This window comes from Giraffa tippelskirchi, chromosome 8, assembly GCF_054371585.1.
Source record: "Giraffa tippelskirchi isolate mGirTip1 chromosome 8, T2T-mGirTip1v1.2.pri, whole genome shotgun sequence".
NCBI classification, from domain to species: Eukaryota; Metazoa; Chordata; class Mammalia; order Artiodactyla; family Giraffidae; genus Giraffa; species Giraffa tippelskirchi.
Window position 1 is genome coordinate 104956465 of NC_137282.1, and position 23214 is coordinate 104979678.

Here is a 23214-nt window from a genome sequence, read left to right on the forward strand (position 1 = left end):
AACCGTCTAGTCTGTTACAACCTGTTAGGTATCTTATTTCCTTTATCACACTATAAAGGTTTGAGATTTAATGTTTGAATGTCCTTGAGCACTGTAACAGCTTGATAAATATTTAATGACTTCTAAGCCCAATGCTCAGAATATTTACCAAAATTGATTTGAACTTTGACACAATTCGGTTCTGTGTAAGCAAATCTTCCTCGGGTCAGTTTACCTTCAGAACCAGAGATTTCTTTTCTATGCTATGCTATGCTATGCTAAGCTAAGTCGCTTCAGTCGTGTCTGACTCGGTGCAACCCCATAGACGGCAGCTCACCAGGCTCCGCCGTCCCCGGGATTCTCCAGGCAAGAACACTGGAGTGGGTTGCCATTTCCTTCTCCAGTGCATGAAAGGGAAAAGTGAAAGTGAAGTCGCTCAGTCGTGTCTGACTCTTCGCCACCCCATGGACTGTAGCCTACCAGGCTCCTCTGTCCATGGGATTTTCCAGGCAGGAGTACTGGAGTGGGGTGCCATTGCCTTCTCCGAGATTTCTTTTCTGGATCTTTCCAAATCATTGTTCAAGGGCTTGTCATTGATCCCATACTTTTATGACACATCATTTCAGGGTCAAGACTAGTCTGCCATTCTGAGTTCATCTGGCTTCTCAACCTCAGGCTGACCTCTGCTCCAATCCAGTCCCCATTCATTTGTTCATTTAGTCATTCAGCAGATATTTATCCAGCACCTCCTATGTGTCAATACCTACTATGTGCTAATGTTTGGGTTATGGCAGAGAACAAACCAAAGATTCCTTTCCCCATGGATCTTATATTAGTGGAGGAGATAGATATTAAACAATAAAGACGATAAGTAAATTATAGCTATGTTGAAAGATATGGAAAAAAGAGAAAATGAGCGTAAGAAGAATACAAAGTGCCCTGGGAGGTAAGAATACAGTGGTCAGCGTAGGCCTCCTGGAGAGCATGACAATTAGGCAAAGACTTGAAGGAGGTAAGGATGTCTGGGGGATGGATTGTTACAGAAGAGGGAATGGCTGTGAGGAGCCTTGAGGCAGGACTGTGTTGGTGTGTTGAAGGCAGCTGAAGGTTGTGTTGATGGTTATTGAAGGTTGTGTTGAAGGTTGGTGTGTTGGTGTGTTGAAGGTTGTAGGTTGTGTTGTGCTGAAGGCTGGTGTGTTAGGCTGTTGAAGGTTGTGTTAAAGGTTGGTGTGTTGGTGTGTTGAAGGTTGTTGAAAGTTGTGTTGTGTTGAAGGTTGGTATATTGGTATATTGAAGGTTGTGTTGAAGGTTGGTGTGTTGACGGTTGAGGAAGGTTGTGTTGTGTTGAAGGTGGGTGTGTTAGTGTGTTGAAGGTTGTGTTGTGTTGAAGGTTGGTGTGTTCATGTGTTGAAGGTTGTTGAAAGTTGTGTTGTGTTGAAGGTTGGTATGTTGGTATGTTGAAGGTTGTGTTGAAGGTTGGTGTGTTGGTGTGTTGAAGGTTGTTGAAGGTTGTGTTGTGTTGAAGATTGATGTGTCAGTGTGTTGAAGGCAAGGAGCCCACAGTGGCTGCAGCAGGGTAGGTGGGAGTGTAAAGCAAGACTATGGTGAAGAACAGGAGTTAAAAGGGTAAGAAGAGGAGTCATGATCTGATTGAACATTTATAAGGACCATACTGACCACTGTGTGGACTGGCAAGAAGAAAAGCAGAGGACAAGGCACTTCAAATCAAGATGACATTGGCTTGAATCAGAATGGTTGCAGTGATTGCAAGAAGGGAAGTAAGATTTTTTTTTTTTGGCCGTGCCACACAGCCTGCAGCATCTTAGTTCCCTGATTAGGCATTGTATCCTGGCCACAGCAGTGAAAACGAGGAGTCCTATCCGCTGGACCTTCGGGGTATTCCTGGGAGTAACAACTTAGAGACATTTGGAATATTGAGTCCATAGGATTTCCTGATAGACTGGATATGGGGGTGAGTGTTGAGAGAAAGGCTCCATATTGTGAATAGAGGACTTTCTAAGATATAAATGACTTAAACCCTGCGATAGCTCCCCCTCAGTCAGCATGAATAAATATTAAGTGAAATACAACTTTAACAAAAACATACTGGGCTCTCCATGGCTAGTTTCATCTCTCACCCTTTGCATTTTACACGTATAATCAAGCTGTTGACATCTCACCTTCCATCCCCACACCCTCTCTGCACTCAGCTCATGTGTTGTTTTATTTCTTGAAAGTCTTTCCCAGTTCATCATGCATTAGTTTCCTATGCCTGTTGAACACCATATTGTCATAAACCTGGTGGCCCCAAACAACAGAAGCTTATTTTTTCACAGCTGTGGAGGCCAGGGTCCGAGTCAAGGTGTTGGCAGGGCTGTGTTACCTCCGGAGGTTATGAGAGGATCCCTTCCTTGACTTTCCCCGGCTTCTGGTGGCTTGTGGCATTCTTTGGCTTGCGGCTGCCTCTCTGCAGTCGCTGCCTCTGTCTTCACGGCACGTTCCCTTCCACGTGTGTGTGTCACATCTCTCTGTCTTTCTCTTATAAGGAGGCTTTGATCCGATTGTCCAGGCCCACCAGGGTACTCCAGGATAATTTCCGCATGTCAAGATCCTAATCATGTCTGCAAGGACCCTTGTTCTTTATAGGATAACAGGTACCAGGGATTAGGACCTGGCATCTTCAGGTGGACTTTAGCCAGCCTACTGTGCTTTTTAGAGGCCCTGGAAAATGTGTGTTGTAGCACATGGATCAGTCCCATTCGGAGCACTTGTATACTTGCTCAGGCCTTCCCTCTAAACTGAGCTTCTCAAGGCCATGGATTATATCTTATTAATAATTGATCTTCCTTCCCCCATCCTGCCTGAAACCCTGAGCCCCCAGCACAGTTTCATAACTGATGGTCAGGGCACATTGACAGATTGGGTAAATGAATGAAGATTCAAGTAGAGTTTGTAACTGCTATGTGCTATTGGGAGTTAATAATCTTAGGAAAAATTTTAAAAAAATTATTTATTTGACTGTGCTGGGTCTTAGTTGTAGCACATGGGATCTTTAATTTCTGCGTATGAACTCAGTTGCAGTGTGCGAACTCTTAGTTGCAGCATGTGGGAGCTAGTTCCCTGACCAGGGGTCAAACCTGCGCCCCCTGCATTGGGAGTGTGGACTTTTAGCCACTGGACCACCAGGGAAGTCCCAGTCTTAGAAAAATTAAAACAGGATTGGATTCCTCAGACATCTGCACTCTGGCTTTTCTGTCTCATTCCTGTTTTCTTTCAGTGTCCAGCTGTTGTATTAGAATATCTCCATTAAATAAACCCAGTCCCTTTAGATTTGGGCCCAGTTACAGCCCTTGGTAAACATAGGTATAGTTGAACAGAAGAATCACTGTTTTCCTTTAATTGGTATATAACAGCTAGAGTTATGTCTTTGAGATTAGCTGGGTGATAAAGAGATTGATCCTGCTGTCTGTTTGGGACATCGGATCTCTCAGGAAGATGACAGGTGAGGGTAGCAGGACCTCCTAACAATGGTCCTTACTTTGCTATGTGTGGTCATGACATTGATCAGGAGGCAGGTGGGCCAGCCAGCAGGGTACTTAGAAGTTCCTGTGACTTGGGCTTTTAAAAATTTGTGCAATCCCTGTCTACATGGGTTAGGGCTTAGCTGGGGCATTGCTTGGCTTACATGGCCCGAGATGCAATGAGGTTAGAATCACCTCTCAAGATTCTACTTACAAAAGATTTCTGCTTTCACTTACTTTATCCTAGGACTTCATTATGTATGGCTCTAAGAAGAATGGGTCCCTGCGGCTGAAGAGCAGATCAGTGTTGTGCCTCTGCAGTGGGTTGTATCTGCCCAGAAAAGGTACAGTGTTTGATTTTCCATCTTGAAAATGACTGTTTCTCAACATTTTCTCTCTGAGTTCATTTGATTACTGTGATTTTTGCAGACAGTGTGTCCTACTTTGCTGTAGTAAGTAAGTCAAATTTGTTATCAACCTATCTTGGTACAAGCCAGACACACTCAAACATTACACTGATTAAAATCATGCATTTTAAAACCCCTATGGGGGCAAACTGCACATTTTAAAATTCTTGAACAAAGCTTGAATAAATTGGATGACAGATATCCCTCACTGTTATAGAAATGCAGTGATTTGTGTTCATAATCTGCTCAATCCAACTATCTGCTTTGTCTATCCACATCTATAAAAATATAATAGTTCTATATAAACTGTATTTTTATATTTATGTATGTTATACAGTTTAGATGTGTGTGTATGCATGTACTCAATTGTGTCTGACTCTTTGCGACCCCATGGACTGTAGCCCACCAGGCTCCTCTGTCCACGGAATTTTCCAGGCAGGAATACTGGAGTGGGTTGCCATTTCCCTCTCCAGAAGATCTTCCCAACCCAAGGATCGAATTCGTGTCTCTTGGATCTCCTGCACTGACAGCTGAGTTCTTTACCAGGTGAACCATCAGGGAAGCCCATATTTTAGATAGATAAACATAATTTTTAAAAAATATAATTGGGACAACGTAGTATATATACTTGTGACATATCGATTAGAAAAGGGCCCCAGTTCTCCACTTCTCCCTATTTAGAATCTTTACAATATGAGTTTGCAAACCTTCCCACCAAGAAGCAGAGTCCATTACCCCCATGTATGCTGGCCTTGTGACTCGTTTTGGCTAACAGAGTGCAGTGGAAGTGATGGTTTGTCAGATCTTAGCCCAGGCCTCAGGAGGAGGCCTGTTGCCTCCCCTCTTTCTCTCTCTGCCATGGTAACAAGCCTGGCTGTTCTGGTGACTGAGGAAGGCTTAGGAACCTCAGCTGGGAGTGAGTGAGTAGGGCAGTTCTTTCCATGATAATGTAGTCTTTGTTCCTTAAAGGAAAAAATAACCGAATCTGGTAGATGAACATAGTATATTTTAACTTGTATTTCATTGATGACTATTAAAACTGAGCATTAAAATTATACTTACCGGCCATTGCCTGTTGCTGTTCTCCACATGTTTCTCTCTTGAGATAGTCGTCTGTTTGCAGAGTTCTACTGAGTGAGCTCTGTCCTTTTACTTACATCCTTCCTTATACACTGGCAACTTGTCCCGAACATCCATTAGGCAGCCCCAAGCCTCGGGAACACGGATCTCATTTTTATCAGTGAGAAAATCTTTGATGTATTGGCAGTGAGGGATTAGATGGAGAAAATTGAAGTTGAAGAGGGAGAGGGAAGTGGAAGTGAGCCGTGAGAAAAAGCCCTTTCAGCTGGGGACATCTGGGTCGCTCCAAACTTGCTGTCGCCTTCTCCTGACCTTTTTGCAGCCACTCACTAAAATAAGCGTTGTGGATTCTGCTGTGCTAGGTGCTGGTGATTCAAAGGGCCAGGAAGAGCATAAAATAGAGCAGAACAGTGTGCTCAGCCAGAGGGGGTGCGGTGTGGGGAGCAGGGAAGGAAGGAGCTGGGTAACAAAGAGTCACCAGAGCCACAGCCACTGAGGCTGGTTTTGCTGTAAAACAGGCCCTGCTGTGGTGTTCCTCAGTGGCTCAGCGGTAAAGAATCTGCTGCAATGCAGGAGACACAGGAGACGCAATTTCGATTCCTGGGTGGGGAAGATCACCTGGAGGTGGAAATGGCAACTCACTCCAGTATTCTTGCCTGGAAATTTCCATGGACAGAGTGACCTGGTGGACTACAGTCCGTGAGGTTGCAGAGTCAGATACGACTGAAGACATAAGACCTCTTCAGGGCCTGCTGTTTGCACACATATTCACTGGGCATCCAGTCAAGTTGTGATGCTTATTGCAGTCTGCTGAGTGCCTTTGGATCCTGCCCCCCAGAGGCTGGGCCTCTCATACCTGACACTCCTACAGGCTCTTCCCTGGCCTTCAGCTGGCCCCAGCCGATCCCTCTTCTGTGGAGCTCCGTGTTGGGTTCAAATGAAGACTCTACTCAAGAAATATTTGCCTTTTATCTGGGAAAACTTTAAGAAGAAATTGAATTCTTCTTATTTTGTACATATTGTTACTGAAGTGAAACATAGAGACAGCCAAGTGCCAAAGTTTTAGGGACACACCTTGAAGTTGTACAGTGTAGTCACAACCTAGATCAAGACCAATATCAGCAGCACCTCGTGCCGCACTTGGGTCACCCTGTCGTCAAAGGTAACTGCCGTTCTGATCTCTATGATCACAGGGTAGTTTTACACACGTGCAATTACATTGTAAGGTATATACCTTCTTGGGCTCTGGGTGTGTTTGCTCAACATTGTGTCTGTTAGAGTTACCAACTTTGTTGCTAGTAAAAGTATTTGTTCTTTTTCCTTGCTATGTAGTATTCCACTTTGTGAAAAACCTCACATTTTATCCATTCCAATGTTGATGAATATTTTGGTTGATCTTGGCTATCATAAATACACATCTATGAATATTCTTAATCATGTCTTTTTATGTACATATGTGCATTTATTTTGGGTATATACCTAGGAATGGAATTGCTGGGTGATAGAGTGTATGTATGTTCAGTTGAGTAGATATAGACAAATTTCATAGTGGTTCTACCAATTTGCATTCATTCCTACCAGCAATATCTGAGTCCCAGTAATTCCCTATCTCACCACTATGTGGTATTGTCAGTTTTTAAGAATTTGTTTGTTCTAATTTTAGCCATTCTGGTGAGTAGGTAATGGTGTCTCTTTGTAGCTTTAATTTGCATTTAATTTCCATGGTGACTAGGGCTACCGAGGATCTTTTTAGACTCACTGGTCATCTGGGTATTCTCTTTTGTGTGGTACTGTTTTAGTTGAGAGTGTATTTTTATGGCTGGTCTATCTATCTACATGTCACATATATTTATGTATATATATTTTAGATAGATACAATTTTTAAAGCATAATTGGAACAATGCAGTACCTGCTCGTGACAGATTGACTGAAAATGGACCCGATTCTCTAGTTCTTCCTATATTCAGAAACTCTGCAATATGAGTTTACAAATCCTCCCATCAAGAAGCAGAGTCCATCTTCCCCCAAAGCTATGCTGGTCTGGTGACTTGCTTTGGCTAATAAAATGTGGTAAGAGTGATGGTTTGCCAGTTCTGAGTCCAGGCCTCAAGAGGCCTGTGTGTTTGCTCCCTCTGTCTCCCTTTACCCCTCTGTCTGCTGTAGTAACAAAGCCAGGCTGGTCTGATGAAGACTGAGGAGGACTAAGGAACCTCAGCTGGTAGCCAGGTTAATAAGTCAGTGCTTTCCTGATAAGGCAGTCTTTATTCCTTTAAGGAAAAAATAGCCAATTCAAACTTGGTAGATGAACATGGTATTTTAACTTGTACTTCTTTATTAATGTAAAATTAAATATTAAAAATACATTTAATAGCCATTGCTTGTTTGTACTCTTCGCATATTTTTTTCTTGAGGTATTCACCTATTTTCAGAGCTTTTTATATAGAAACAATATTAACTCTCAGTATTGTATGCAGAAAAATTGTTCTCTAGTTTACTGTTTTCCTTTACAGTTTAATAATGGTATTTCTACATTAAAATTTTAACTTTATGTAGTTAAATGCATTAATATTTTCCTTTATAAACCATTTCCTTTTGTGCAATACTAAGAAAAATTGTCCCTTCTCTAAGGTTATACAGTTATTTACCTATTACCTTTAAGAGAACACAAATATTCAAAGGAATAAATCTCTAACTGTGGAACATGGGGACTTGCTTATTAAAGGAGATTATTTGGGCAGGGAACAAATTACATTAGGATGCTTTTGTATATCAGTGAAAAACTCTGCCTCAAACTAGTTAAAAAAATATATTTTATATTATATTACAAGAAATTCAGAAGTATGACAGTTTCAATAATTGGTTAAGTCATCAGCTCAATGGGTTTTTTTCTTATAGACTTGTGCTTTTTCCATCTTGCCATAATGCCGTTGTTGGGCATTGCCTTTGTCTTCATGTGGTTCTCCTCATGATCACGATGTGGCTGCCCGTTAGCCAAAGGGTGATACATTTCCTTGTGCTTTTCAAAGAAAAGACAAGAGTATCTCTCAAGATTGGAATACGTGTGCCTGTCTTTAGTATAATTGCCATCTAAGGTCATATGCCTACCGCTAGGTCAATAACAGTGACTAGGAGAATGCCAATCAAGGATTCTCTTAGTTCAATTGGGATTCTCCTTTGGGAGTTATAAATTGGACAATTACACAACATAACTGAGGTTTGAACAAGAAAGGTGAAAGGGGGAAAGGATGTTGAACAGGTCATCAATGATGGTCACCCCAGGCCCTTCTAGGCACACCTCCAGTTGGATGCCATTTTTCAATTTGTAGTCTCAAAAAAAATCATAGCCATTTCCCATGTATTCTAAAAAAAATTTGGGCTTTGGATTGAATTCAACCTCAATTTGGATCCAGGCTCTGCTCTTTATCACTTGTGGCGTCTCCTGTAGGTTAGGTTATTTAGCCCCTTTAAGCCTCAGTTTCCCCATATGTAAAATGGGAATAATATCTATGTTGTTTGATACATAGAAGATCCTCAATAACTGCTGTTTATTATTATGACCACTCATAAGTCAACTCATAATTTTCATTTCCCTAGCTCTATTTTGTCTCAACAAGACATTTAAGTCAATTTGTGATTTACTGTGCTATATATTATTTGTTGTGCAGCAAGGTTCAAACACAGACCTGGCTTTCCTTTCCATAAACACTCCTATTTGTCTTTCCTCCACCCTTCTATTTCTCTTACATGCTTCTGAGTTTGGGTGTTTGATGCACTTTATACATGAACGGCATTGACTCCCTCACCCCCCATGAATTATATCTGACAAAATATTGAGGGTTAGCATTTATAAAAAGATGATTCCATCTTTGAGAAAGTAGCCAGCTCTCCAATGCATGTTAAATCATCCTTTGGTTTAATAATAAAAACCAACTGCTCGTTCCCATTTGCAACTAACGTAAGCAGAGTTCTTTTAATTTCTATTACCTCATGCTTATCAAGTGAAGCTGAGCTCCTTTCAGGCATTTCAGGCATCACCTGTTTGTGTGTGTGCTTGTGTGTGTCCATTCCCCAGCAGGACACAAGACAATCTGTCATCCTGGCAAAGAGGAATGAGGCTCGGAGACAGGAGGACTGAGAAGCAGGCAGTCTCCTTGTGCCGTCAATCTGGGCTGATGACTTGGGGCCTCTTTACGCATCAAAGCAGTCAGCACTCATGCTTGGGTCATGACCAAATAAAGTGTTTCTTCAGCTGGCGCTGTGATGAGTTGGTCTGGAGGTGAGACATAATTTTGCTTTCCCTGCCAATGATGGGAGTGACTGCTCCCCATTTATCAAAACAATGCGTGAGCCATGTGGGCCTCCTGAACACACCCTCAAACACAACACACTATAGACATATGTAATGATGTTACTTGGAGGTTACCTTGATACAAAGACAAGTTGACCCCTCCAATATTTCCCAAAGCGTTTGGATGTTCATTTCATTATTGTGTTTATTTTTTTTTCATCGGAGGTGCCCCTTAAGACTGGAAGACTGGAAGGCTGTATAGACTAATGATTAAGCATAGAGGCTCAAATTGGCCTACTCAAGTTCCTTGCTGTATGACCTCATGCAAGTTAATTAACGTCTTTAAATTTCAGTGTTCCCATCTGTACAGAAGAGTAAATAGTACCCACGTGGCTATTATAGGAAGCGCTTTGATCTTTGACTCAGCCTCCTGGCATAGGAAGGAAGGACAGAGCTCTTAAAACCCTTTCAATTTCCTAAGGGATAAAGATAATGGAGTGTCTTTTATTCCACTGAAGCAAATTCTTAGTAGTGGTGTGGCAGTTTGAACGCAGGTTGGAAAAGAATTTCCAGACAGAGTATTGCAGAAAGGAGTGAGTTTATTAAGAACAAAGAGCAGAGAGAACGTGGGCACTGTGAGTGCAGCAGGCCAACCTCCTGACAGACCAGGGAAAGTCTACACTTTTCATGGGTTAGTAGACAATTTTTATAGTCTCAAAATTATTGCAGGAAGGTTGGCATTAGGTGATTGGTTAGGGCACTATTGTCTTCCCTGGTGGATCAGATGGTAAGGAATCTTCCTGCAAAGCAGGAGACCCAGGTTCAATCCCTGAGTTGGGAAGATCCTCTGGAGAAGCGAATAGCTACCGACTCCAGTATTCTTGCCTGGAGAATTCCATGGACAGTGGAGCCTGGTGGGCTGCAGTCCTTGGGGTTGCAAAGAGTCAGGCACGACTGAGGGACTAACAGTAGGGTGCTATATGGTGACTGCCAGGGTGGTAATTTTTTGCCTAATTTGGGGTCAGGAAACCTGCTGGTGATGATCGAGGGGGCTTTTGGCAATGGTTACAAAGGGGCTCAGTCAGTTTCACAGGCGACCTTGGTTCTGGGCTCTGCTTCTGTGGCCTTGGTGCAAGGCCTTGTACCTGTGGCCTTGGAGCAGGACTCCACAAATGGATCTGTGGATAGTTCAGGATGGGGTCAGTCTCCAGAAAGAAGAAGGCTTGATTAGAGGCTCAGAAATTTCATCCCCACCACTCAGCCTCTAGGAAGAGGAGTGGGGCTGCCGGTTGAGTTCAGTCATAAAAGGCCAGTGATTTAATCCCGCCTATGTAATCAGACCTCCATTCAGTCTCTAAACAGTGGGGTCCAGAGAGCTTTGGAGTTGGTGAAAACATCTGTGTGTCAGAATGGTGCTGTAGGGACAGAAGCTCCTGTGCTTGGGATCCTTCTGGACCTTTCCCGGTACACCTCGTCATCCGGCTGTTCACTTACATCCTCCAGAATAAACTCACAATACTAAGTGAGTATCCTGTTGAGTTCGGTAAACCCCTTCGTAAATGATCGAACCTGAATGGGGGTGGCTGTGGGAACCCTTGACTTTGTAGCCAAGTCAGACAGAAGTGTGGGTCCCCTGGGCACCCAGGACTTGCAACTGGTCTCTGGTGAGGGCAGCCTTGTGGGACCCAGTCCTTTAAGTCCTGTGTGGTCTGATTTAGTTTCAGAACTGAATTCAATTGTGAGACACCCAGGTGATGTTGGAGGCTTGGAGGACTGGTTGTTGGTGTGAAAAAAGCCCACACGTTTGGTGTCTGAGGTGCTGTGAATCTAAATAGCTCCTCCCATCACAGAGGATTGTTATGAAAATAAATAAGGTAATCCTGAAAAGTCTAGCATGGGACCAACTTTCAGTGAACCTCAACAAGTGGTAGTGTTGAGAAGGTTAGGATTGTTGTTTAACCACATTTAGAACAATACCTGCTTATTTACTTATGTGAAAATTATTGTTTCACTTAATTCCTCCAATTTGAAAGATGACTTTTTTATTCAGATATTCAGTACACCATCCAGTTTTTGACACTGTGGTTTGGAGACCGATCAACGCCAGTCTGTTCCTCTGTGGGAGAGGTTGAGACTTTCCAATGAGTTATGTCAAAACACATCTTTGTAGATTAATAGAGAAAAACAGCCTGTGTAATCAGCTGAAAGCCTTTTTGCTTGTTTGTTCACAGTTCCTGTTTCTCTCCTGGTGTGGCTTCTGGGGAGAGAACTCAGATACGATGTGACTGCGTCCTGTGGGTCGCGGAGAATCCTCCGTATGGGTGCTCCCTGTAGCAGGAAGGGCTCAGAGGCAAGTCTGGGCAGGGGTGGGAGGGCAGCAGATCCTCCCCTCGGAGGCTCCCTGGGCTGCAGGAACCAAGTGTGTTTGTCAGGAGGCTGGTGGGCCTAATAGGATGGTCTTAAATATCTAGACATGGCCAGCTTGACCACCGTAAGGCAGTGAAACTGGGTTTGGCATGTGGCCTGCACAATCTTACTCGACGGGGTGGGGGTGGGGGGCTCCGGGATGAATTAAGTGGTGGAAATCATGCTTGCTTTGTCTCTGAAATGTCCAGAGGGCCTTCTGTTTGGCTGAGTTTTATTCTGCTTGAGCGGTGGCTTTACAGATGGCACATGAGAGGCCCTGACTGCGGGGGGGGGGGGGCGCCTCGGGTGGTCTCCGGCTGTGCTGTGGGGAGGCTCTGGCCAGGGTCCAGCCGCTAGCTCTCTGTGAGCTCAGGAGGATGTAACCCAGCAACACCGTTGAGAAGACAGCTCCACGGGGGCTGTGAAAAGGTGCCCAAGGAGAGAAAGTGTCCCTCCTCTGCGTCCCTGGGAGGCTCAGGTCGAGGCCTCTTCTGTTATAGACGGGCTCTTCCTTCCTCCTATCCTCTGTCCCTGAGGCCACCAAGAGGCCACTGTCCTGTCTCAGCAGTGGAGGGAGCGCTCAGGGAGGGCTTAGTGTTTAGTGGGAGCATCTCAGAGCGTGGGGCCAACGGCTCTGAATGTCTAGAGCAGATTCTCTGGCTGGTCGTGTCTGTGTGAACCCCCACATGGGGATCTTGTTACAGTGCAGCTTCTGCCTCAGGAGGCCTGGGCTCAGACCCAACATTCTGTATTTTTAATAAGCTCCCAGGTGATGCGGCGGCTGGTCTGGGACTATAGTTCCGGTAGTGAGGGTCTAGATCAGAGGGTCTCAGAGTGTGTTCTGCCCATCAGCATCATTAGCACCACTGGGAACAGGCTACAAATGCGCGTTCTTGGGCTTGACCCAGATGTACTGAAACAAAGCTTATGGATGTGTTGAAATCTGTGTCTTAACAAATCTGCTAGGTATTCTGATGTTTGCTCAAGTTTGAGAACCACTGGTCAAGGATACAGACAAACTTGACCATTTTGATATCACCAATTTACATTTTTTTCCAAAATAGAACAAGGAAAACTTTTAGAACATTAAGGTGTCTGTGTAACAGCCAAGTTTGAATAGAAATTCCCTTGAGCAGATCATGTTTAACAACTCTTGACATTAGCTGTCCACACCTGGCTGCTTCCATTTGGCTAACAGCTGTGAAGAAGGAAGAGGCAGAAAGAGAAAAAATTTTAACCTCCAAAGGAAGTCCATGTTAACTTACAGAAAATTCACACAGTATTGAACATTATAACTGAAAAAGTGGGTGTTCCCCTCTTCCCATGATTCTTTCCCATTTTGTGTGGGAAGTAACCACTGCCCACAATTTGGCATTTGTTATCGGATTTCTTTTTTTGCAAAAGGTTTGTACACAAATACCACAGAGAGCCCATTTTTAAGTACAAAAATTAAAATGTCTTGTGTATTGTTTTCCAATTTGTTCATCGCATCTCACCTTCTTCCATAGGTATGTGGAAGTTTCTGAAACCTCAGGGCCATAGTGGGGCCAGCTCTGTGATCACCCCGTGCTGATGTGGGGGTACTGAGCCAAGGCTTTGCCCACAGTGAGCTCCCAGTAGGGAGCAAGGCCTGAAGCTCCCCAGTGCTTTGGCTGGCTGCACTCTGTCTAATACACCTTCTCCCCGTGGATGTTACCGCAGATAAGGGAGGTTAGATGCATGTACCTCAATGCCTGCTTCTTCTCCCTTATTTTGTCCTCCTCCCTGTCCTTCTTCCTACACCCAGCTTGGCTGGAAGGGGCAGGCTTGTCCCTCCTTCGTGTTTAAGGAACCAGTCCGGGGTCATATCTTCAGTGTTTTTTGTATTCTGAAAGACACTTGGTGATTTGGATTGGAGCTGGGCTCTCAATAAAGGAGGGGTATCAGTCTGGGGTGAGCTCCAGCTGGCAGCAATTACTTGTTAGATTTTTTAAATTATTTATTTATTTTTGGCTGCCCCGGGTCTTCATTGCTGTGTGCAGGCTTTCTCTAGTGGTGGTGAGTAGGGTCTATTCTCTAGCTGCAGTGTGCAGACTTCTTATTGCTGTGGCTTCTCTTGTTCTGGAGCATGGGCTCCAGGTGCATGGGCTCCAGTAGTTGCAGCACATGGGTTCAGCATTTGTGGCTCCAGGGCTCTAGAGCACAGGCTCAATAGTTGTGGCACACGGGCTTAGTTGCTCTATAGTTCGTGGGATCTTCCCAGATCAGGGATCGAACCTATGTCTCCTGCCTTGGCAGGTGAATTATTTACCATGGAGCCACCAGGGAAGCCCTTAATTGTTAGTTTTAACACAGGCAGATTGAATACATTGTGTTCAAAGACCAGAGGAGAGGGCTCCAGACTTAGCTTCTGGAAGTGACTCCCAGAACAACACTGCAGAATTAGCCCCTGAAGGATGCTGCTGCCTCTGTCGGGAAATCGGGAAGGGAAACCTCTGTACCCACAGCAGGACTACTACAGCCTCAACCAGCATCCACACCAGCAAAATACGTGCCCTGTGTTCCACTAGCGAAGAAGTCACCTCGCTGAGGATTTGCAGATCTCTTGTGGGGTGTCTGCTTGATGCCAGGTCACAGAGGAGCCTGAGATCTAAGGACATCAGGGAAGCACAGTCTTGTGTTCCTGCCCCTAATGTGTGCAGCAAGGCTACAGGGAGGGGTTGGAATGGAAAATCCTGAGACAATCTGAGAACAAATGTCAACCACAGAACAGCGGAGGACTAGATAACACGTGCATGAAAATGTGTTGGTTTCTTTCCCTCGATGCTGTTATCATAATTCATAGCTTACTAAGTCTATAATCCTCATGGGCATAAACTCTTCCAGAGCTCATTTTTTTTAAAAAAATGTCTACGTTATATCTTGCATTCAGTAGTTTAGCAGGCATTATATAAAATGATGTGTCCTTTCACTTGTCTTTTATAAGATGCTTGGTATCAAAAATCTCCAGCCTAGGACAATGTGCTAAAGGGACCTCAAAACGAAAAGAGAGAGAGACCTGGATTCCAAGGAGAGTTTCAGAGTCTTAACTGAGATGGAAACTAGCAGTTGGAGTAGGTCTGAGCGGACGATTGAGTTTGGTTTTGGATGTACTAAGTTTGAGATAGCCGCAAGACAATGGGGCTATTAAATAGTCGGATAAAGGAGTGAACCTGGAAGTTGCCATTGTTGATAAATGACAAAGTCCAGGGTGTGACTGTGGGAGCCGGTGGCTGAGACAGCATGGAGGATAAGATCTTAAGGACCTGAAAAGACAGAACATTAGTAAGATCATCCATGTGGATATTAAAAGTACCAAGAATTTTGATAAGGGTACTGTTAGAGTAGCAATGAGCCAAGAGCAAAAGTCTTAGAGGAATGAGGGGAGAGATGTGAGGACTAGGGGTTCAGTGGGGGTGATGGCAACAAAGAGGGATGAGGGGAACAGTGTGGTGATGTAAGACGCAAAACTCTGGGGTGCGGATTTGGGAAGAAGAAAGGTCTGCAAAGGTAGTGAGGAGCATCATCCCATCTCCAGTCTGGCTGTTTAAGGAGGGTGAGGGGGGAAAACGGCCACCATTTAAAGGGGCTGCCGGAGAAGCGGTGCCCTCAGATTTAGTTACAGTGACAGGCGAAGGGCATGGTTCTGAGGAGGCTGAGGATAGCAGAGATTTTGCTGAGGATTGATTGTGTGATCCGACAGGTGTAGTAGTGGATTTCAGAAGCTAGGAGTAGGTGTTGGCAGAGGACAAGGGTCAGAAAAGGAGATGTCCACATGGTTTGGGGCCCTGGAGTTTTTTTTGGTAGCTGATCCACAGGAATAAAAGATCTGGTGGTTATGAGGAAGAGGGTGGTGGCTAAGATGTGAGTAGTGGAGGGAGTAGGGGAGGGAGGGCGTGGGGTCTTGCCAGGACAAGCAGTTCTGGGGCTTCGTCTTGATTCCTGCTAGTGGAAGTGCAGAAGCTGGGGGAAATAAGGTCTTCCTGGGGTGTGGAGCTCCCTCTCAGTTCCTCCAGTGGGGCAGGGAGCTCCCTCTTGGCTCCTGTTGTCAAGGGCATGGTGGCCACAGCAAGGAACAGAAAGAACTCAATCTAGCTTAGGAAAAAGAGTGCTTGCTGGAAGGTCTCGCATGGGCTCCAAGGCCTGCCTGGAAATCAGCAGCTCAAGTTCATGGCTCCTCTTTTCGGTCTTTGCTGTTAAGACTCATCAACCAGCTTCATCTCTCTTGCTCTTCACTCAGACTTGAGCTTTTGAATGGCTCAACTGACAGAAAGAGGTGACACAGACATGTTTCCTGGGAGGCCACCTCTCTGGATTGTGGGATGGAGGTAGGGGGAGATTAAAGAGATAGGAAATTGATTATGAACTGGACAGACCCGAGCTGAGATGTCTGATTCACTGAAGATTCTCATGCATTAAATGAGGGATCATTTAATAATATTTACCTCATTCAGTTGAGGTGAAGATGTAATGAGGTCATAGGTAGACAGCTTTTAGTACAGTATATCTTATCCAGTTGGCACCCCCTACATGTTAAATTTTATTTTTATAATCATAGTATCTAGTAATTTTTCATCATGCAGAGGGACACATTTGATTTGTTCCTGTTGCGTGTGAATCCCTGAGCTCATGAGGAAGCTGGGGAGGAGGCATGTGTGTGCTGGCAGCATGGGAGCACTGGGGTCTGGTGGGCTCCCACCGGGACCAGCAATGGGCATTGACATTTCAGTGTGGCTTTATCGTTCTTTACTTTGGTCTGAAGGGACATTGCATTTCTATTTGTATTTTATTGCTTTTTGCTGTGGAATCCTGTCCTATAGAGGTTTGCTTGCATACAGGAACCCCCGACAGGCTGAGGACTCATTCTCAGTTAATGCCAAGGGTCTCGGTGGGTCTCCGTCACTGCCTGCTCCGGCAGCTCCTTCATCTCCTCGACCTTCACAGCTGACCTCCACTGGCTTGCTTTTGTCTGGTTTCTAACTCAGTTTCTATTAGGACAGACCTTGAATGTGAGCAGCCATGCATTCGCCCCTTGGATAAGAATTTTTAGTTAGTCCTTTCATTTAGAATGTATTGACTTATGTGTCTATCTGAGCACTTGTGGATAAACATGGGCACGATGCATAGATGTGCCCTCTATTGTATGTCTTAAAGAGATCATAAATGTATTGATGGAAGCTGTGTGATAAGAAAAATGTGTGTGCTGGAATCATTTTGGTTCCTACTGAGAAGCCCCAAGGACGCCTAAGTGTACTGAGTCAGTAATGTATTATTGAAGAGGAGCCTATTATAATTCAGGTCACAGTGATTTGCAGCTGCTGCAAGGTCACCAAGACCCCTTCTATGATCTCTGGATTGTCCCAGGTAGCAGAAAATGCTAAACTGTGGATATCAGATGCTGATTTTTCTGATTTCTTGCTTTATTGCTGTGGACCTTGCTGTAAAACATGGGCACAGTTTAGGGGAAATAAACTGTTATGGAATTGAGAAACAAAAGCCCCAAGGCATTTTTGACATGAGTCATAAATAACACACAGTTGTAACTTGGGAAATGTATGACTATAGAAACTCTTTGGATATGTTGCCGATGATATTATTTGATCAGTTTCTTCCAATTTATCCTATCAGATGTCTGAAAAAAGTAGATAAGCGACTGAAGACAGGTGTTTTAAGATAGATGATTTAAAAATATTAGAATTTTTATGCCTATCCTCTACTGACAGACCAAGTTTCTGAAGCCAGGTGAGTTTTCTTCATTATTAAAAATGATAAATGATGAACCTACCATAAAAGCTCTTCTCAGGACCCATGTTCCATCACTACTGCTCTTGAAGGGGCATAGAATATACTGGTTCATCCTCTTTAGAATATCACGGTGTTTTTTTACTTCACTCTTTCTTGTTTTAAAGGATTTCATGGCAAAACACATACTTTATTACTTTAGGCAGATTTTAAAGACACTTTGTGAAATATCACATGGTTGTTATTATAAAATGAAGTATGTTGATTCAGTTTCCCAGTTCTTGGAACAGAAAAATTTACAACGTTATCTTAAATTATCAATTTGAATTGCAAAGAGCCATCTTTTTATTATGTAGAGCAATTCACTAGGGGAAACATGATATATGTATTGAACTTTGCGTAGGGGGAAAGATTTTGATTGTTACATACCATAAAATATAGCACCCATAGTCTCCAATTAACTCTAGACTGAAAAATAAAGAGCCAGCCTGCATTGTTCCCTGTTTTCTGGTCCTATGTTGGATCCTGGTTCTCAGTCACGTTGAATCATGGCAATTCAAACACTCCAGGGCCGTAGTAGGGTGACTTACTAGGCAGCTTCTTCACAAGCTGTTAAAAGAGGATGGACAGTGTTGCTGTTATTGTTTTAATTGGAGTATGACTGCTTTATGATGTTGTGTTAGTTGCTGCTGTGCAACAGTGTGAATTAGCTATTAGTATACATATATCCCCTTCCTCTTGAGCCCCCCTACCACTGCATTCTCCATCCCACCCCTCTAGGTCATCACAGAGCACCGAGCTGAGTTCCCTGTGTTATACAGCAGCTTCCCACTAGTATCTGTTTCACACATGGTAGTGTATATATGTCAACGCTACTCTCCCAGTTAGTCCCACCTTCCCCTTCCCCTGCTGCGTCCACAAGTCTGATCTCTATGTCTGTATCTTTATTTCTACCTTGCAAATAGTTTCATCTGTACCATATTTCTAGATTCCATATATATGTGTTAATATATGATATTTGTTTTTCTCTTTCTTACTTCACTCTGTAAAGCAGTCTCTAGGTCCATCCACATCTCTACAGATGATTCATTTTTGTTCCTTTTAAAGGTCAAGTCATATTCAAGAATGGACAGTGTTTATCAATGTATATTTGGTCCATGATCCAATCCTGGAATCAGGATGCCCTGTCATGAGAGGACCAGGCCAGTTTTCATCTTCACTTGTCAAAGCTGGTGCCAGTGTACAGATTAAGGCTGCACTTACCCCTAGGATTCAGCAACCATTTGGCCCCACATGGAGATCCCAGTTCACCTCCAAGATGACAGCATTGACTCCAAGTCTAACTCTGAGCTTCTGCCCCAAGAAACACAGCTGCCATTTGTTTGAGACTTGGCATGCCTTCTCCAAAGCCAAGGGTTAGTTAGTGTCTCCCTGAAGAGCTTTAAGACAATTGCTTTTGTTGCCTCCAGATGACTCTCTCACCTCCATGCCTTTGCGCAGGCTCTTCCCTCTGCCTGGAACACTCCTCACTAGCCCCTCTCCTGCCTAACTTCTATTTGTCTCTCAGAACTTAGCTTGATGTCACTTCCACAGGAGCCCCCAGGTTTGCCTTACGTGCTGCTTGAACACCCACGCTTCTGCTGGGGGAGCCCTTCCCATTCTGCACTGGAAATTTGGTTTGTAGAACTGCCTCGACCAGTGGGCTATAAACTATTTTCTTTGTATTTAAAAAATTATTTCTTTTCCATAGATTTAAATATTTAAATATCTCTAATTCATGTTGACTTTTTGGGTAGAATATGAAGTAAGGATCTCATTTTATTGTCCTAATATTTACAGAAGAATTCTTCCCTTATCTTTTCCTTACCTGCCCTGGGAAGATCATTCTATACTCATCCACTGTTTGTTTGTTGAGGGACTGCTAAGTACCAGCCTTGCTGATGCCAGGAATGAGAAATGAATGATGCTGCTCCTGACCTCAAGAAGCTTGTGTGCATGATGCCTACTAAGTCGCTTCAGTTGTGTCTGACTCTTTGTGACCCTATGGACTGTAGCGCACTCGGCTCTTCTGTCCATGGGATTCTCCAGGCAAGAACACTGGAATGGGTTGCCATGCACTTCTCCAGGGGATTTTCCCGATCCAGGAATTGAACCTGAGTCTCTTAATCTCCTACATCGGCAGGCAGGTTGTTTACTGCTTGTGCCACCTGGGAAGCCCCAAGAAGCTTACTTTCTATCAACTATGCTTCAATTAAAAAAAAAAAAAATAGCAGATGAATGGATAAGGAAGCTGTGGTACATATACATAATGGAATATTACTCAGCCATTAAAAAGAATACATTTGAATCAGTTCTAATGAGGTGGATGAAACTGGAGCCTATTATGCAGAGTGAAGTAAGCCAGAAAGAAAACCACCAATACAGTATACTAACGCATATATATGGAATTTAGTAAGTTGGTAAAGATAACCCTGTATGCGAGACAGCAAAAGAGACACAGATGTATAAAACAGTCTTTTGGACTCTATGGGAGAGGGCGAGGGTGGGATGATATGGGAGAACGGCATTGAAGCATGTAAATTATCATATGTGAAATGAATCGCCAGTCCAGGTTCGATGCATGATACAGGGTGCTCGGGGCTGGTACACCGGGATGACCCGGAGAGATGGGGAGGGGAGGGAGGGGGGAGGGGTGTTCTGGAAGGGGAACACATGTACACCCACGGCGGATTCATGTCAATGTGTGGCAAAACAAATACAATATTGTAAAGTAAAAAAAAAAAAAAAAAGAAATATTGAGCAAATAACCAATATTCATTGTAAAAATAAATAATTAAATAAATAAATGGAGGAAGAAGAAGTTTACATTCTGTTGGAAAAGAGCAAACAAATAATCATTAGATCATATGAAACTGGTGTTTTTGTAGGCCAAGAATGATCAGTATTGGCAATTTCATATAGTTTAATCCAATGCAATACAAAATAAACAGGGTTTTATTTGATTCCAGGGATCAGAAGTAGGTGAGGGACCATGGGAGTAAAACAGGGAAGGAGGAAAGAAGAATACATGGGATGCCTTTGGAGTTGGCCCCTGTTCCGTCCACTGGTGGTCAATCTGCTGGAACTTCTAGGAGCTTTATGAAATGTGAGTCAGAACTGCCTTCACAGGGGACAAAGGGGAAACTTTACCCGTGAGCAGTCTCTGAGGGGTTACTTCTGCGTGTCATCGGACTGGCCCACGGGTGTGTCCAGTGGGTTTCTGTGGATGTTCCAATCTTGGCATCAGAGAAGGCCTGGGCTGGGAAGTGAGAGGCAAGCAGGTAGGCTGAGTAGAGGTGCTGTCATGTCACACGTTTGTGAAGCTGGTTGAAGTGGGGCCTGGGGAGTTGCTGGGGGCGGTGGCTGGAGTAAAAGACTGGACTGAGACACACAATAGATGAGGTACCTCTAAGGAGGTATGGGGGGTTCTGTGGAAGTTTGGCTGGGAGGCAGAAGGGTGCAGTGACTAGGGGAACAGAAGGAGGGAGACTGAGCTGAATCTTCTGGGGCTCATTGGTCCCCCAGGTGGAAGTGGGCAGGGGAGTGGATATTTCAGGTAGACAGAGCAATCTGGGCAGAAGCCCAGAGACATGAACGAACATCGCACATTTGGGGGATTTGAAGCAGATGGATATGGCTGGATTGTAAAGCCTGGGGAGTGGAAGGTAGGATGTGGCTAGAGAGATAGGCCGGAGTCATATCACGAAGCTGACTTGGGAGGTGTATTAGTTTGCTAGGGCTGCTGTAATAAAATACCACACACCAAGGTGGCTTGAACAACAGAATTTTATTGATTCAGAACTCTGGAGGCTGGAAGTCCAAGATTGAGGTATGGGCAGGATTGGTGTCTTCCCAGGGATGAGAAAGAACCTTCCTTGTTCAAGATTCCTTCTATATTTTTGGTGTCATTCACTCTGTAACAACTGCCAACATGACATATTTTAAAGTTTAGTCTGCATTATTAATATTTTTCTATTACTGAAGTATAAACAACCAACAGAACAATAGGTCAAGCCCTGATTTATAGCAGTTGTAGACGTCTGTTTTGTAAGTGCTCCCAGCAAGGAGTTGGGAAGAGGTGTTCAGGAGCGTGTTATTACACAGCATTGCTGCTTTACAGACACAGTAGATGTAAATAACCTCAAGAGCATAAATAATAGTAAAATGCAGTAAAATAATTAGGAAGTGATGAGTTCTGAGTATTTATTTAGATAATACTGCATAGTGCTAAATTATACAGGGCTTCCCAGGTGGCGCTAGTGGCAAAGAACCTGCCTGCCAATGCAGGAGACATCAGAGAGGCAGGTTCGATCCCCGGGTCAGGACGATCCCCTGGAGTAGGAAATGGCACCCACTCCAGTATTCTTGCCTGGAGAATCCCAGGGACAGAGGGGCCTGGTGGGCTACAGTCCATAGGGTTGCAAAGAGTTGGACAAGACTGAAACAAGTTAGCATGTACTCATATATTATACATACAAATTAATTTATAAATACAATATAATTTAGTTAGTTGTAAGCTTGTATAATTTAATTTTTAATAATGGCTGCTTTAGCAGCTGGTAAGTATTATTCCTGAAAAATGTAAGAGCCACTTCTCACGAGACGGTGGGTGCTGGCTTCTGTAGGCCATTGCTTCTCCTTTTCCTCGCCACTGACTCAAACTCAACCCAAGCTTCAAGGTCCAATCAAAACTCCAACTTGCTGCAAAACCTTCCAAGTACATATTACATCTTACTTTCATTAATTCCTTCAATCCTTTCAGTCGATACCAGTCCTTGAATTCTATCTTATACTACTGCTCAGGTTTGTCGTCTGTTTTTAGCTGATCTGTTTCATCAATGATATGGTCAATTCTGTGAGGGCACAGAGCTTGCATAGTCACCTTTGTACTTTCTGACAATATCAGCATCATCTTCACACATGAGGTACTAGATATTATGCTGCTGAGTTTCTTGCTTTTTGGATAAATTAACATATACATTTGTATAATACCCAAGTGTCCCCATCTCATAAAGATGAGCACAGAGATGCAAGTCTGATTCCAGGCAAATGGGAGTTTATTGTGTTTGCATAGCTCAGACTCCACTGATGTTGGGGGTTGCAAAACTCTCTCAGTATGGCCTTGACATACACTGTTCACATCTCCAGGCTCACTTTCTTTGAAAAGATCCTCCTTTAGCCCTCAGAGCTCTGGCAGCCCACATCCAAGCATCATTACTTGTTTTCCCTTAGTCACCTCATCCTTTTCTTATGCAGGGAGTTCTATCTACCTGTTGAATTTTGAATGAAAACCCAATGGACAGAAGCTCTGTACTGAATTCTATATTTTGTTCCTTGCTGAGCTTCCATGAATATAAAACACCAGCACAAAGGGGAGAGTCAGCAGGTAGCGATCAACACTATCCATACTTAATGAGAAGGAAGCCTGAGTTCATAGATGGGAAAATCACATTAGACGAAGACCAAGTTCAATAACTTGCCCAGGCTTACTGAGTAAGCTTCTAGCAAAAAATGAATAAATATCTTATGACCAGCTTTCATGATTTATGCTTTAAAGTATTACCATCATTTTAATCCCTAAGGGGGAAAAAAGAAGCAAGCAAGGAAGGAATTAAATCGTGATTGGTAATTGGGGAATTTCCCTCACCTACAATGGAGTGAAAAAGGAGAGAGGCAGGGACCCATATCCTTCACCAAAGGTCTGACTCTCTGTGAGTGGGCTGGCCCAGATCCC

At 43.8% G+C, this 23214-nt stretch overlaps 1 long non-coding RNA gene across 1 annotated transcript in view; it reads left to right on the forward strand.

The window, feature by feature from the left end:
* The window catches only part of LOC145516767 (uncharacterized), a 168398-nt gene that overhangs the window by 10521 nt on the left and 134663 nt on the right, over nucleotides 1–23214 (forward strand). Inside the window, exon 2 of the long non-coding RNA XR_014061747.1 lies at nucleotides 3748–3844. This is a non-coding gene — a long non-coding RNA (uncharacterized LOC145516767). The remainder of the gene's footprint in view (nucleotides 1–3747; nucleotides 3845–23214) is intronic.